Source organism: Camelus ferus, chromosome 1 (assembly GCF_009834535.1).
Source record: "Camelus ferus isolate YT-003-E chromosome 1, BCGSAC_Cfer_1.0, whole genome shotgun sequence".
NCBI classification, from domain to species: Eukaryota; Metazoa; Chordata; class Mammalia; order Artiodactyla; family Camelidae; genus Camelus; species Camelus ferus.
This window is the reverse complement of record NC_045696.1, coordinates 20285448-20301422: the sequence shown is the minus strand read 5'-3', so window position 1 is coordinate 20301422 and position 15975 is coordinate 20285448. Positions and strand designations below refer to the sequence as shown.

Here is a 15975-nt window from a genome sequence, read left to right as displayed (position 1 = left end):
CCTAAGAAAACTGTGGTATGCACTATTTCCATAATCCCCTGCAGTTCAGGATTTCTGGCTGCCAATCTGACATTGATTGCTTAATTGTACTTCTGCTTTCTGCTTGTGTTTAAACAGCCATCTGACCTCTGTTATTTTTAGATTCTGTTGTTCCCTATCGCTGTTAAGGAGATTGATTCTGTAACAGTATCCCATATTGTTGTGTTCCAGAGAAGACAGCCACCACTGAGTGTCTCAACAAGACTACTGTTACCTTTACTAATAATAGTGTCTCCCAGGTTCTCCTGTAAAACAGTCAGCTGCTCAGTTTTCTGGCCTTATGCCTTATGTTGACTCTACAAGGGCTATGTTCTAGCAATGTGCCTCCCTGTCTTGACACAGCCCTCTCAGAATCTAGTGCCTACACAATCTACTGGCTTCTCCCAGTACATGCTGCCTCAGTCCCTTTCTTCAACTAGAAGTGCCAACACTAATTCTGTTTGATCTTTGTTATAATCCAGTGGTCAGGATAGGAAGATTGGACAGATCCTGAGGAAAGGATGGGTTGCATTATCAAGGAGGAAGTCCCTACACCTTTCTATAAGCAAGGCTAAGCTTCCGAGTCATATTAGAGGAATGGGCCACTTCTCCAGGCCCCAGAGAGTTCTGGAAGATTTGGGTTTCATGGATCTCTAGCACATTGACTCAGAGGACCCTACTCAAACTCCTACAGAGTCTCTTGCTTTTCCAGTCTGAACCCCAAAGAGCAGAATTGCCAACCTGTCTTGGAATTACTGTATAACATTTATAACTAAATCCTGGGTCTGAATATTAAGTTTCTCTCCTTTGACTCCAAAAAATAAATGTCTTTGTAAAAGTGACCTTCTGACTTTCACAGCTACTGTGATTAATAATATCAGCATTTCCTTATTTTTCTTTGACATATTGGTAACAGTTATAGCCAACTGATCCTACAGTCCTTATGGTCAACAGTTCCCAGCACAGCTTGCAAATGTCTGAGATGTTGTACTATTCAGTGCATTTCTTTCCATTAGGATCCCATCCGAATTACTCATTGTGAAACTGTGCCGATACTGTATGTAGGGGCTCTCACCATTACGACACATACTACTAATATGCTGGTCCTCGTTGCCAATTAGCCAGCAAGTGAATGATCCAGGTCCAAAAATCTTATTTTAAAATCTGCTTCCTAGGATAACTCCTGATCAACTATATTAAGTCAGTTGGAAATAGAGAGTAGAGAAAAAAATGTACAGGCAGAAGGTTTATAAAAGTTGTCTTAGAAACAACACCTATAAAAGAATGAGGGAAGCAGAACTGGTAAATGGGAAAAGTTGAACAGTAAGAACAATGTAGTTGGAAAATAAGCCATAGAAGTTACCCTGGGACCTCTGAAGCCTCCCTAGACTTTCGGGGTTTCCTTCCTTGAGGGGAAGGGGCCTAACGTTTCCACCACTGCAGCAGCCAGTCACTGGATGTGGGCTACTACTCCCGGGGAACAAGGATACCTTGGAGAAAGGAGGCTCCTTCAGGGAGGGCAGTTCCTCCAGGCAACTCAGATGAGAGCCATCAACCATCAGTCCTCCCAGGATCTCAGGGAAAAAGTGCCTGCGTCCTGAAGAGGAGGTTTTAGTTGCACATGCCAGCACTTGCCAATCATACACTCAGTGAATGGCATCCCCATCCCCACCCATGTCCCACTTCCTCAAGGTGAGAGGCATTCTTGGCTATTTCCACAATATTCACACAGACAATGAAATCCCTGGAATTCTCCCTCTCAAATACCCCTTGAGGCAGTCCACCTCCTTTGCCATCCTCACTCCGTCTGTTCTAGTTAACGACTGTCATCATTTCCTACCTGGATACCCACCTGCACACCATCCTCCTATTTACCATCCCAACCTCAGCCGTGCCTCCTGTGAATTCATTAATGATTGCAGGTAGGGTGACATTTTAAAATCATTACTCCACTGATGAAGCAATGCAAAACTTTTACAGATACTTTACAATAAAGCCCAAATTTTATAAAATAGCTTTAAAAATCCCTTAGGATGTACCTGACTTATATTTTTAACCTCCTTGCAATATGCTAGACATGCTGTAACAAAGAATCACAGATGGGATGTGTGTTTAATTTCTTTAAACAACAAAAATTTATTTTCTCACAGTTCTGGAGACTAGAAGTCCAAGATCAAGGGGTTGGCAGAGTTGATTTCTTTTAGGATCTCTCTTCTTGGTTTGTAAATGGCCTCCCTCCTCCTCTATTTTCACACTGTTTTAGTGTCTATGTCTTAATCTCCTTTTCTTATAAGGACACTGGCTATATAGGATTAGGACCCACCCCCAATGAGCTCATTAAACCTTAGTTACCTCTGTAAAGACACTATCTCCACATTCAGTCACGTTCTGAGTTACTAGGGGTTAGCACTTTAGCATACAAATTTATAGGGGATACAATTCAATCCATAACACACGCCACCTTTAAAACCTGATGAAACACATTACTTCTCCAAATGTGCCTCACTTTTACTTAATTTAAGCTTGTCTCTATACTATTTCCTGGTTTTAACTCTCCTTCTCTGTTCCTTCAGGTTTAAGATCGAATGTCATTCTCACTTAAAACCCTTTCTTTGTATCTGTATAATTGAATTAAGTGTCTTTTCCTTGAATTCCAATTGTATTCTTTTCATTCACACCGTAGCATTTTATCAGATGTTGTTTTAATTGTGTACTTACTCATTTATTTCCCCCATTAGATTAAAACTCCAAAAGGAAAGAAATATTCTCTTGTTCGCTATTATGTCCCCAGGATCCAGCACAGTATCTAGCATAGATTAGAATCACTGTGAGTATTTTTTTTCTTGCATTATTAATTACTTGAAAAGGGCAGAGTGTGTTTTATTCAACTGTTGTTTCTACCTCAACATCCTGAAACTTAGTTTACCTAATAATGTGTATAATAATTGTTGATTCAAATTTATTTAAATATTTTAAATACTTGATTTGATTGGTTTGGAAGTTACATAAAGTGTAGACATTAAATCATGTTCCTGTATGCTCTTGATAGGTTATGATTATGGCTAAAATCTCAATAATGTTTTCAGAAGTGGATCCTAAATGGAGGTCAATGAAATACTTGGATTTCATAAAAGATTTCTTAGTGTCAATCCTTTAATAACAATTATTTTCTCCAACCTTTGCAATGAATACCTGCAGTCTGGACTGTTTTTTTCTATTAAATTTAAATAAGATTAACAAATACATTTAAGGATTTTTATGGAAAAGGAAGTGGCATAGTGCACATAGTGTAAAGTTTTTTATAATGAGATAAAATGAGATACCCAGTAAAACTTCAAGAAATAAAGTAACTAGAAATATGGAAACAAATATCTTTGGGCGTTATTCTGAGAAATGAACCATAGAAATTAAGAGGTTGAAAGGAATAAGGAATTTAGAGAAACAATTAAACTAATGTAATAATTTCAGAGGTGAAGTTTTGACATAGGAAGATTTAAATGTCTTATCCTCTAACCACAGTTTAGTAACAGCAGCAAAATCATATCCTCATATGTTTTATATAACACTGTGTCCTCAAACAAAATAAATCTTGCACTAAATACATATACTCCATATCTGCACTGATGAGATGATGCAAATCCATATTACTTTTTAACAAATGGTTTGTTCACTGCCTTGTATTGAATACTTTCTTTTGATGTGTGCAAATTCTATAAGAATGAGATTTAAACCTAAGTGCAATAGAGATTTAACAGAAACACATAAATTGCATGGGTCAAAAGGAAAGGGTTAGTAAAGGATTTCCAATATGTATTACCTCATAGAAATTATATCTCTATATTTTAAGACATAGAGTAAAAGCATCTAGATGAAAAGAAGTAAAAACCCAAACCAAAAAGCACAGCAAATGATTGTTTGACTTAACTGACAAAGAGAAGAGATACATGGAATGTCAATTATTAATAATAAAAGGCATATTGGTTTACATTAGTACAATCTTTAACCAATTTTAAGATACTTCTGACCTGTTCTCTCCCATTTGAGCCACAGGCAAATGAGTACATAGGTCACTTAATATTACCATTTATACATCCAGACACAGAAACTCAGAGCTTTTGTGACTTGTCCAAGTTTACCTACATAGACTGCCTCTGGTCAAAATCACCGAAGACCTCCGCATTGCTAAAGCCATTGGTCAATTCTCAGCCTTCATTTCCCTTGACCCAGCAGCCATGCTGACCACAGCTCATGCTTTCCTCCCATGTCTTTATTTGGCTTCCAGAACACCACTTACTTTTGGCTTTTTTTTTGTTTTGGTCTTCTTCACTTACTGCTATCTCTTCTTAGTCTCTTTGTTGTTTCTTCCTCTTCTTTCTGACTTAACATCAAATGCCCCTTTGATTCTTCAGATATACTCACTCCCTTATTGATTTCATTTTGCCTCCTTACTAAGAAGTACCAGCAATATCTCTCCAAAATTTACTTCTCTAGCTTGAACCTTCTTACACTGTGGATTTATATATTTGGCTATCTATACAATATATCCATCCAGGTGGCCTTCAGGTTAGACATGGCAGAAACTGACTTCCTGCTTGCCTTCCCCCAACCTTTTGTATCCATAGGCTTCCCCACTACTGCGTGTAGGTAATCCACCTTTTAATCAGGAAGCACACATCCTGTGAGATGGGGAATGAGATTTGACCTTTGGCTTTCACAGTGTTCAGGACATTGCTGAATCTGACAAGAGGCAGTTTACTTATATAAATGTGTATGAGTTACAAAATCCCTGAGTTTCTACAAGTGGATGCATATAGATATTTTAAATCTCTATTAAACTTCACTACCTCTACTGCTCAGACCCTAGTCAAACCCACAGTTATCTCTTACCTGGACTACTGCAATAAGCTCTCTCTTATTTATTTAATATTATAGCTTCCTACTTTGTCCCTCCCCCACCCAGACTACTTGCAACACAGCAGTTCTTATACTCTTTTAAAATATGAATCAGATAGTCTCACTCTTGGAAAAACCCTCCAGGAGTCTGGTCTTACTCAGACTAAAGGGAAAAGTCCTTCCTATGGTCCAGAAGATGCTCCAGGATCCCACAGCCACCTCGTAATTCTGTGCTGTCTACTCCTGCAGGCTCTCCCTTGCTCACTCTATTGCAGTCATACTGACCTCTTTGCTGTCCTAGAAACACGTCAGGCAACACCCATCTCAGGACATTTGCACTGGCTATTTCTCTCTCCAGAAAACTCATCCCTGGCTATCATTTTGTGATAACTCTCTCTCCTCCTTTATTTAAATATTGCCATAATCAAAGAGCTCTACTTTGAAATTCTCATCTACATTTCCTTTTTGGTTTTTATCCTTCTGCTACCATCTTCTAACAAACCTGACTCCCATGGGAACCTTGGCAGGGCTTTTGCCCACCTTTATCAAGGTCGGTAAATGATTTAAACAAGTGACACCCCTACTAAAAGAGTGTGAAACAGAAGAGGAGTTTGGAACTTGGGTGAATGTTGTTCACCATATCCAGACATATTCATTTTTCTCTCCATTTTAAGTGTTTAGTATAAAAAGTATGTAATATATTCCAAATATAAAAGTGGACTAAGAAGAACTGAAATGGATTATCTCTAATTTATTTATATTTTTCAGAAGCCTAGATAATTTTCCTAACCCTGAAATTAATATCCCTACAGTAGTTGGTTGAATAATGTATCTCAAAAATTCAAGTCCTCCAGGAATCTCAGAATGTGACCTTATTTGGAAATGAGATCTTTGCAGATATAAGTTAAGATGAGGTCATCCTGAATTAAGACAGGCCCTTAATCCGGTGACTGGTGTCCTTATAAGAAGAGAAGAGAATAGAACACATTCACACAGGGAAGAAAGCCATATGAAGACAGCAGAGATGGAATTATGTTGCTGCAACTGAAGTACAAGGAAATTAGAAGCCATCAGAAGCTGGAAGGGACAAGAAAGGATTCTCCCCTAGAGCCTTTGGAGGAAGGATGGCTTGCCAACACCATGATCTCAGATGTCAGATCTCTATAATTGTGAGAGAATTAATTCCTGTTGTTTAAAGCCACCCAGTTTGTGGTAATTTGTTACAGCAGCCTTAGGAAACTAATAAATACTTTATAAATAAAATAAGGGCATATAATAAGTATCATTAGCCATCTGTCACAATTATTTCACCAAAGGAATAATTTGTAAATAGATAGTTGAAGATAATAAGAAACACCCATTTTCTAATCAGTGTGATCCTGAAGCATAACGTAATCAATAAGTTCACACCCAAGCAATTACACTGTCCTCTATCTGAAGAAAGAACAGTATAAAAGAAGACAATATTCAATAGAATTTAGCAAGCCAGGGACCAAAGAGCAAATTTTTGTCAGGAAATTCTCAGTAGCTTCAGAGATAGAAGATACACCGACTAGCTAATTTGAACACATGTAACATGTAATTGAGAATCTGTCAAAAACAGTATACATACAAGACAGTTATATTTTCATTGTAAACAAATTAAAACCTATTTAAACAAAAATATATAGTGACTATGATTAATATAGAATAGTAGTAGTTTCTGCATACATTAATTAACAACGTTAACCTAGAAAGTAATCTCTGCATCATGATAGATCTTCATTGGTTAGTTAGTTAGTTAATTAGTTAGTTAATTGGTTAGTTATTCAGGCATTTAAGTATTTATTAAGCAATGACATAATGTTTTAACAATATTTCTCTGGTTTTCCTAATCACCTTCCCAGAAATGATCTCTATTATTACTCTGTCAAATTGCTGCAAACAAGTCACTATAATTATATCCAGTTCTCCCTTTTTTGATCCTCCTTGAATCAGTTCATATCCAATTAGGAGACAGAAACCACAATTTAACTTGAACAGAAGAAGTTTAATAAAAATAATTGTTAACAGTAAGCAAAGAAATGATCAGCATGTAAAGAGAATTTTAAAGTACATGAGGAAGAAAGGACAAATTTGGATGATTGTGTCCCCACCCCAAGGCTGGAATCCAAGTCTTCTTTGGAGAAGTTGTGATTGCAGCCCACTGGATGGTGGAAAAGTCCACTGGGTTGCTCCAGAGGCAGAGGGGCTGGAAACACCCCATCCAATGTGCAAGTAGGCCGAGAGAAATGTGTGCAGAGGCAGTTGGGGTGTCAGGAGCCTCGGGTGCTCTTGGTAAGGTTGCACAAACTAATCTCTTACCCTCAAGGGTGCAGGCTGAGCGAGGCTGACAAGCAAGGGTGGAGAGAGAGTTGGAGCTTTGGGAACCTGCTGGTTGCCAGGGCAGCTTGAGGTCTGGATGCACACAGTACTTATTTCAGGAGGACAGCAGAAATGTGGCCATCAGACCTGGGCAGGGGCTGCAAGCTTGCTGGGAAACTGCATGCTCTGGGCTTATGCAGAATCTAGTACAACTGAACAGTGGCAGCAAGAAAAAAGAAAAATGGCAATAAAATAGATCCAGGAGGAGAAGCTCCTTACTACCGCAGTGTCCCTTCAGTGCTCCCTACTGACAAAGCTCACTATTGTGCTTGCTGCAAAGCTCCTTTATTTGCAGAGCAGGTAAAGAGAAGTGCATTTGGAGCCAAGAGCAATCCATTGATAACAAGAGCATTCTTCTTTGGTTGTTTAATTCAAAATTTCTAAAGCCACTATCTCAAATACCCAAAGGGCTAAAATTTAGGTCTCATTTTCCATTTTCACTGAAATTTTGATGTATCTCTTACTCTGCAAACAGAGTTATCTTCAGAGATACCATTTTACACAACTCCAGGGGATATCATTTCTACTGGCGCCCACGTGAATGACACACACCACTTTGGATTGTGCAGTGAACATTCACAGAAATCTTAAATATCCATATATATTGTATTTTAGGTCACATAATTTAATTCCTCGAGAATAAAGTTCGAACTCCTTAATATTTTATGCCAAGCCTTCTCTGATCAATATTTCAGTGGTACTTCAAGCTTCTACTTTCACTCCCTACTTTATGAGACAGATACTCTAAATCCAGTTTGTGCCATTTGGCCTTTGGGCTTTGATATATTGTCCCAAAACGAGATTGTTCTTATTCTTTTGTGTTTCTGCTTATGGCTATTCTACTATATAGCCGATGATCTGTCTCAAATGGCATCTCCGTCATTAACCTTCTGAAATAGAAACATTCACTCCTGATGAGAACCACAACGATGCACGTTAAACTGTACCTTTTTAGAGCACATTCTTGATTCACTGTGTGATATTAACATTAAAACATCTGTTTCCACATTTATTCTTTAACATCAGGGACTGTGTGCCTCAGTTATATAATATTTTGGACAAAGAAGATGTCAGCTTATTTTAATCTGAAAGGGAATTAATTTCTAATAAACCTGAAAAGCAGATTTTAAAAATAACACACAATTTTGCATTTCTTTTTTTAATGAAAATGGAAGTGAGATAATATGTTAAGCATTTAAGCAAAACTCAAATTTTAGATAGAGATCATATTTATTGGCCTAATCCACTCATATAGTGTTTGGTTGGCAGAATGCCACTCCCTTCCTCACTCCCCCAAAATGAAACTTCTCAGCCACTTTTACTATACAAATTAATTTCTGAGAAGACATATCTTTTTAAACTGTAGGCCCAGGATCAGCTCATAGGCATTTCAATTCTTCATGTAGTTTTTTTCTAGCTATGTGGCTTTCAAAATTTAGGAAGTCATACTGGGCCTTCTTTTCTTTATCCATCAAGCATGAGTGATAAGATTGTATCAATCTGAATATGTGTGTCATGTTACAGGTGCACATATGCAAAAAAAAATTCTTTGTTTATCTACAACTGAGGTTTAATTAAATTCCTCATTCCATTGGCTGACAAATGAAATCTCACTTAAGTCATGTTCCTGTCATCATTTCTTGAGTCAGCACTTAAATTCTAAATCAGAGAGTAGTTGGGGAAATCAGACACTCTCAAGGCAATTGCGTGTGTCTGTGTTCTGGGCGTGGGGCCACATCACGTCAGGTTCCAACGTTACCCCTGCCTGCCGCCATCTGCTGAGTGAGCCTCTCACATTTCAGGCTGAGCCGTTCACTTGGGGTCCCAGGGGGACACTGCCATGCCACGCCCTTCATCTCCCTGTCTCCCAGGGCTCGCTCCATGTGGCTTTGCTGCACAACTCTGCTCTCTTTGGCCTCTGCATTTAAGTACCTCAGTTGATTTGGGGACTCTTGAGCCATGGTAGACTAGGGAGACCTCTGGGATCCGGACACTTGGATAACAGGGACAGATGTTCCTCACCTCTTTGGACCTGGTTGCTACAGAATTCTCTCCCTCTCTGGTTGCCACCCAGGACAGTGTGGGCTGCAGCACTGTGTACCTTCTCAAAGGTCCCTCTGTGTCTAAGTTCTTTTTCTTTCCCTCTTCATCTTCCTCTGTTTCCCAAAATCAAATGAATCGTGTGTGTGTGTGTGTGTGTGTGTGTGTGTGTGTGTGTGTGTGTGTGTAGTATGGGGAGATGTGAGGAAATAGGGGGAAGTGATAGAAGAACCTTTCTTTGATAAACAGCATTTTCCAGATTTAGTGATTATACCCTAACTCTCAACCTTTTAACACAAAAGCTAAGACTGTGATTCTTTGTTGGTTAGCCTTTGCTGAGTCAATAAATGAAAAGACCCTAACTCTTCAAAATGAGGGAAAGAGAGCGATAAAAAATGTTGAAGGAGGTACAAGGAGAGAGTGATGGTTAATTTATGAAAGTGTTTCCAACTCATTAAAAAAAAATAGCAAATCTGTATAAAACCCTAAAAACAGTGCCCAAAGCACTGAAATTGCTTAATAAATATTAGTTATTAGAACTGTTGTCTAAGCCTGAGAGCAAAGAATGAGCTTGAGATTGTAACAAAACAGGTTAGCAAAATAGACCTTCCTTCATGCTGTTGTATCTGCATTTTTTTAGAATCAGATTTCAAAATGTCAGAAACACCTATATGCCCCAGGTTATATAAAAGTTATATATTGCATAATTAAAATTAATTATGGTAAAATGAAACATCAAATGAAATACTATGAAACAATAAAATAAAGTAGAAAAAGATACAGTTTAAAAAGAAACTGAAAAGAAATATATATGCTAAAAAATTGTTCAAAAATGAGAATTTAATACATTGTTTAGATGAGATGTAAAAAGCTGAACCATAAGATAGAAGAAAACAAAATAAAACTGACATTTAAAAAAAATCCATAAAAATAAAGCCCATAGTAGAAACTGGGAAATTTTTTTAATCAAAAAGTTTCTCTATTTATAAAGTTTAAAAAGTAGAAAAAAAATCTAATTTATAAGACATTATAATTGCAGAAAATTCATAGTCCACTGTTTCAGTCTTGTATTTAGATCCAGTTACCAGTTTTTTATTTTGCTGATGATAGATCTTACGCATTATCTAACTGTATTTATTGTAGCTCTTGCAGAGGAAGCACTTTTGTTCATTATCAGTAAAATATAGACAAGAGTATTTTTAACTTGAAGTAGTTAACTTTAATGTTTTTCCATCAGTTAAAAGTCCATTTAGTTATCTTCTGTTTCCTATTTTTGTTGATTAAATATTTCCCAAATATACTATTACCACAACGATGAAAAAACTTTTGCATGGGCAAGGGTGTGTGTGAATTTGAATATTTATGAGACTCAAACTCCTCAAGCTAAACATTCATGCTGTTAAAAGGATTTAATTATATTATTTATCCTGCATTCGGCTCAATAAGGCTACATTTAATCAGATTGAAAGTGTTCAAAAGTGAATCTTATAGATTAATCCATATATTAAATAACATGTAAAATATTAGATATCAGTTAAATAGATCAGTTATGTATAAAAATTGGAGTATAATAGATGATTTTAGCAAACAAATTATTTGCAGGTTTTACCAATGGAAAATAATAACCAATCAAAATATACAAATATTCCTGGACAGATTTAAAGGTATTTATAAGCAACAGATGTCCTAGTTATCAGTACAGTGCCTCTTTCTTGGCAATATAGGCAAGAACATTCACTTTTTCTGGTTTTACAGCCCTAAAATGATGATAACTGGCATTCACGGGTGAAAGGAACACTAGAGGTGGGAGACTATAGTCCATGTTTTACAAAAGCAATGGATAGAAGGCTTTATCATTGCCTCCACGCTTTTATTTTTCTGATTTTCTTTTTCTTCTTTCTTTTTTTAAAGAGTTTTTTTTTTTTTTAGAGCAGTTTTAGGTTCACAACAAAATTGAGTGGAATGTACAAGGGCTTCTCCTGTACCCCTGGCTCCACACTTGCAGAGTTTCCACTGTTATCAGCATCTCCCACCAGTGGTGCATTTGTTACAGTTGGTGAACATGCACTGACATATCACATCTAACATACTACTGTTTTTCTCTGGTTATGTATTTTTCGATGTAGTTGGGATCATGATGGTCATGTTATCATGTAGCATTTTAACTTTTTTTCTCTTTAATAATACAGTATGATCATTTTCTCATATCATTGAGTGTATTTTGTCAAATAATAGGATCTCTGTCTTATTTAACCAGCCTCTGCATGTATTGTTATGTCTGTGCTTCAAAGTTTTAATTATTACATATTTAAAATGAGCCTTAATATTTAGTTGGACAAGATCAAATTGTTCATCAGTTCTGTTAATTGAAGGGGTCTTTAAATTACTTCAGTAAAGCTGTATAATATTTTCTATTGAGTTCTTGAAAATCTTTTTTGTATTTATCCAAAGATACATTATATTTCATTGCTATTGCAAATGGTATCTATTAACTATAATTCCTTAATATTTGTTACTGAGGATGAAGAATTCAGTTGATTTTTTAAAATCTTACATATAGCAGCATGGTTGCATGCATTAATTTTTTAAATTTTCTGTAGATATTATCTGTGATAGTATTTTTTGCTTAACCTCTTCTAATCCTTCACCATCTTTTAAAATTTACTCTGTTTACCTGTTTTTTGAACTTTGTTTTCAGTGTTGAAACTGTTCATTAATAGAGGCTATCTTTATCCCTAATGATGTTTTTTACAATAACTTTAACTTTGTCTGAAAAATATCACTACTGGATTTCACTTGCCAGTTCTATCTTTTGTCTACATCATAATGATGTACATCATACATCATATTTGTTCTCTTTTATATGTGTTCTTTGTAAATATCACTGGATTTTCATATAATCTGATAATTTCTGTATTCTAACCAAAAATTTAATTCGTTTATAATTACTGTGATTACTAAAACGTTTGTACACGTATGTGTATGTATATAGTATATATACATAAATTTAATCAATTTAACCTATTCCCATATATATCTCTATATATAAGTATATAGCTGTATCTCCATTATCTTATTATGTGCTCTGTTTTTCCTGCCTTTAATTTAGTCCCTTTTTTGTTTCTTCTCCTTTTGTACTGATTGCCTTTTTTAATCATATATGTCCACTCTACTGAAATGGAAAGATACATACTGAATTCCAGAATTTTAATTCTAATATTGAAACTTTTAGCATCCATACTTAAATTCTTATTTTTACTTGTGTATTTCTCTATTTCCCAGTGTAGGCCTCATTCTCATATATTTGACTACTGCTTGATCCTGTCCTGGCAATGGTCTTCCTCTCATGACTGTAAGATTATACACACACACACACACACACACATATGTACTATATATATTATAGTATAATAGTATTGCTACTCTAAACTTTATTGCTGTATTCTACATATTCTGCAATTAATGGCCTCCACTGTAACTGTTTCTTGGCCAAAGCCACTATATTTTCAGTCCCTCAGAAGAAACCTCAATATTTCTGATACATCAAAATACCACTTCTGTTTTCTGACCCTAGCCCAGTAGTCCTTCAGCATGTCCTCTTGTTTCTTTCATTGAATGTTGGATAGAGAGCCACTGCTTATACTTCCTTTCTGCTGTAATCTTTCTGAGCTCCTCCAAACAACATGCTCTTTCATTCATTAAGTAGGTTGTTCATGTTATTCAATCTGGTGGAAACATCTCTGGCTATAACTGTCTTGGCAGCAATGGACATATTTTTCTCATTTCCTAAGCATTTTTTCCCTTTCCTAAGCATGTTTCCCTTTTGGTACCCAAGGTGCTGCTATGTCTGAGGGCCAACAGTTCACTTGTCATGGGAGTCCTGAGCCATACCCCTCTGGCCATTTCTGCAGAGTTGGTCAACCAGCGAAATCATGAAAATTCTGACTTCTCATTCACCTGATACCTTTGGATGAAACACCATAGCACAAGCAGGAGGATCTGGGACTGGAGCAGGGATGCCCATTCACTAGGTACTGAATTTCAGAATGGATGTGGGGTACTTCCCTGTGGGATAAACTTTGACCAATAAGAAACAGTAGATAAGAAGGAGATTGGCACAGAACTCCTCTCTACAGCCTTCTAATGTGCTTCAGTCTCTGTTTCCTAAAGGATCTAAGAGCCTGTCTTTTTGTAGTTCATAGTATATCAAGTATCTAGATATGGTACCTGACACATAACAAATACTCTATTAACTTTTGTTCAATGATTGAATATGTGTTTGGGGTTAGAGGAATAGTTTAAAACATAAAAAAGAGTATCTGTCATGCCCAGAATATATCTGTGCTGGACCCTAGCAGGCATTTCAAATATTGTTTTAGTTCATCTTCATAAAAACACTATGGATATGATTTTTTTAATCTCCATGTTACTGATGAAAGTTTGGTCGCTTAGAGAGGTTAACATGACCTGTACAAGGTTACACAACTCATGATTGATAGAATTGGGAATTGTGCACAAGAAATGTCATGTTCTTCTGCAATTCAGGGCTATTTTAGGAGCTTATCTTTATTCCTTATGACTCTGCATTGGAAATAAATGGCTAAAAATTTTTCATAGAGAGTGACACAAAATTCTCCCACAGCTTAGAGAAGTCATTTCTGCCCCTCTGCTGTTCTATAATAGTTAATGTGATATATGAAAAGGAGACTCTTTGGAGAAATGGAGTTATTGTTTGCCATTTATTTACTGTGTGACCTTGGGCAAGTAACGGAGATACCCTGGGCCACTGTTTTCTTAAATCTCACAAGAAGGCTATAAAAACTACCTCAGGAATTGGTTGCCAAAATTTTAATAACTATTATAAATCTTCAATAAATGTTTCTACCCTGCTCCTTTATAATGCATTTCTTGGCTCTTCGGAAATAAAGCAAAATACAATCTTTCTCAATGTGAAATAGTGTTAGAGCAGCTTCGAGTGTAACTTAAAGCAGTGAATGTTGCAAAAGCTGTTTATGAATAGCTTTGGAATTCACCACATATTTTAGACCCAAAATGTGCCTTCCTAGTGAGCTCTTAATTGTTTAAAATGTCTTTGAGTTCCCTAAATGTATGTATTTGTTAGACTCAAATTAGGAAATTTAAAAACCACAGTGCTAAGAACTGTTCGCTCTCAGTTGAATAAGGCAATCCTTACTTTTTGAAAAGCTCAGAGACACACGCTAAGTAGCTCTGCTGTAAAGTGAAGTGTATCAGATCAGATCAAAGTTGGAAGAGCTATAAAAGCACAAAATGAATTTTAACTTAAGTGGTGAATCTCACCCTCTTAGGAGCACCTTCCTACTTTCCTCTACCTTGCTTTTTTCTGTCTTTCTATACTGACTTAAAATCTGCTGACTATGAAATATACCTGCCACCTGAGACATAATATGCAATAATTTTTTCTCCTGTGATCTTCTGTAAGTATGTGTTATTTCTTCCTCTGTTCTGTCTTATTTCTGATATATTCGTAATGTGTTGCTTTGCTCCTTCACTGCTAAGAATGTCTGTTGTTATGTGTGCATACACAAAACTGTAATGCAGTTGTGTTTACAAAATGTTTATTCCATTCTTTATTATTATCTACATTTTCTAGTCCACATATATGTGTTCAAAAATGTATCTGTTGAAGAAATCAATGCACAATTTTCTAGTTGTATTATTTGTGTGTACATTTTTTTTTCTTAAGTTGATACTGAAAAAATACTTGGTGATGTGTAGAACACACTGGGGTGGTTCTTTCCAACAAAAATTGGTCACTAATGAATCCAAAATACTTTGTTGATTTTGTGAGTAAGTATGGGAGACTTTGTAATGCATTAGGATCGGGGTATAGGGTCTGACTTTTAACCTAGAGCATACTTAATGGTCCTTATCATGAAACCTGGGAACTGTGCCCTATGTAGGTGATGGGAATTACTTTTGTGATGCAACCTCTGGGAGGGTCTCAAGCACAGGAGCTTCTGATCCCATGGAGTTAGGGTTCACCACCTTCCTGGCACATGGATGTATTCCCAGAAGCACTCCAAACCCTATACTTTTGGGGATTTTTATGGAATCTTTATCACGAAGACATGATCAATCATTAACTCCATTTCTAGCCCTTCTCCCCTTACCACAGGATGAGGGAGTGGGGCTGAAAGTTCCAAGCTACTAATCATGGCTTGGTCTCTCTGCCCATATCAAGGAGCCCACCAAGAGTCACCTCATTAGAAAAAGAGACATTATTATCACTGAGGAAATTCCAAGGAATTTAGTAGCTCTGTGTCAGGAACCAGGATCAAAGATCAAATACTAGAAAAAGCTGGTCCCAGAGCTCCTGTAACTTGATTTTAGGAGCTTGGAACTGAGAACCAGGAGCAGAGACCACTATATATATATTTTTTTCTATTGTTTAACATATCAATTTTAATATTTTCCCATAAATTAATATATCCAATCACATGCAATGCACTAACCATATTCTGAGTACAATGCATAACTCTAGAGATGTAGTAGTTAACGAAGCAGTCAAAAATATTTGCCCTGAAGGAAATTCCATTCTAGTGAGGAAAGACAGGGGGTAAAATGTAGAGTAGGTAAAAT

At 36.5% G+C, this 15975-nt stretch overlaps 1 long non-coding RNA gene across 1 annotated transcript; it reads left to right on the top strand.

The window, feature by feature from the left end:
* The first annotated feature begins 5950 nt into the window (after window positions 1–5950).
* On the top strand, window positions 5951–14629 carry LOC116668943. The gene is made up of 3 exons (XR_004326367.1): window positions 5951–6130; window positions 7301–7303; window positions 14620–14629. It is a non-coding gene; the product is annotated as an uncharacterized LOC116668943 (long non-coding RNA).
* The last annotated feature ends 1346 nt before the right edge of the window (window positions 14630–15975 follow it).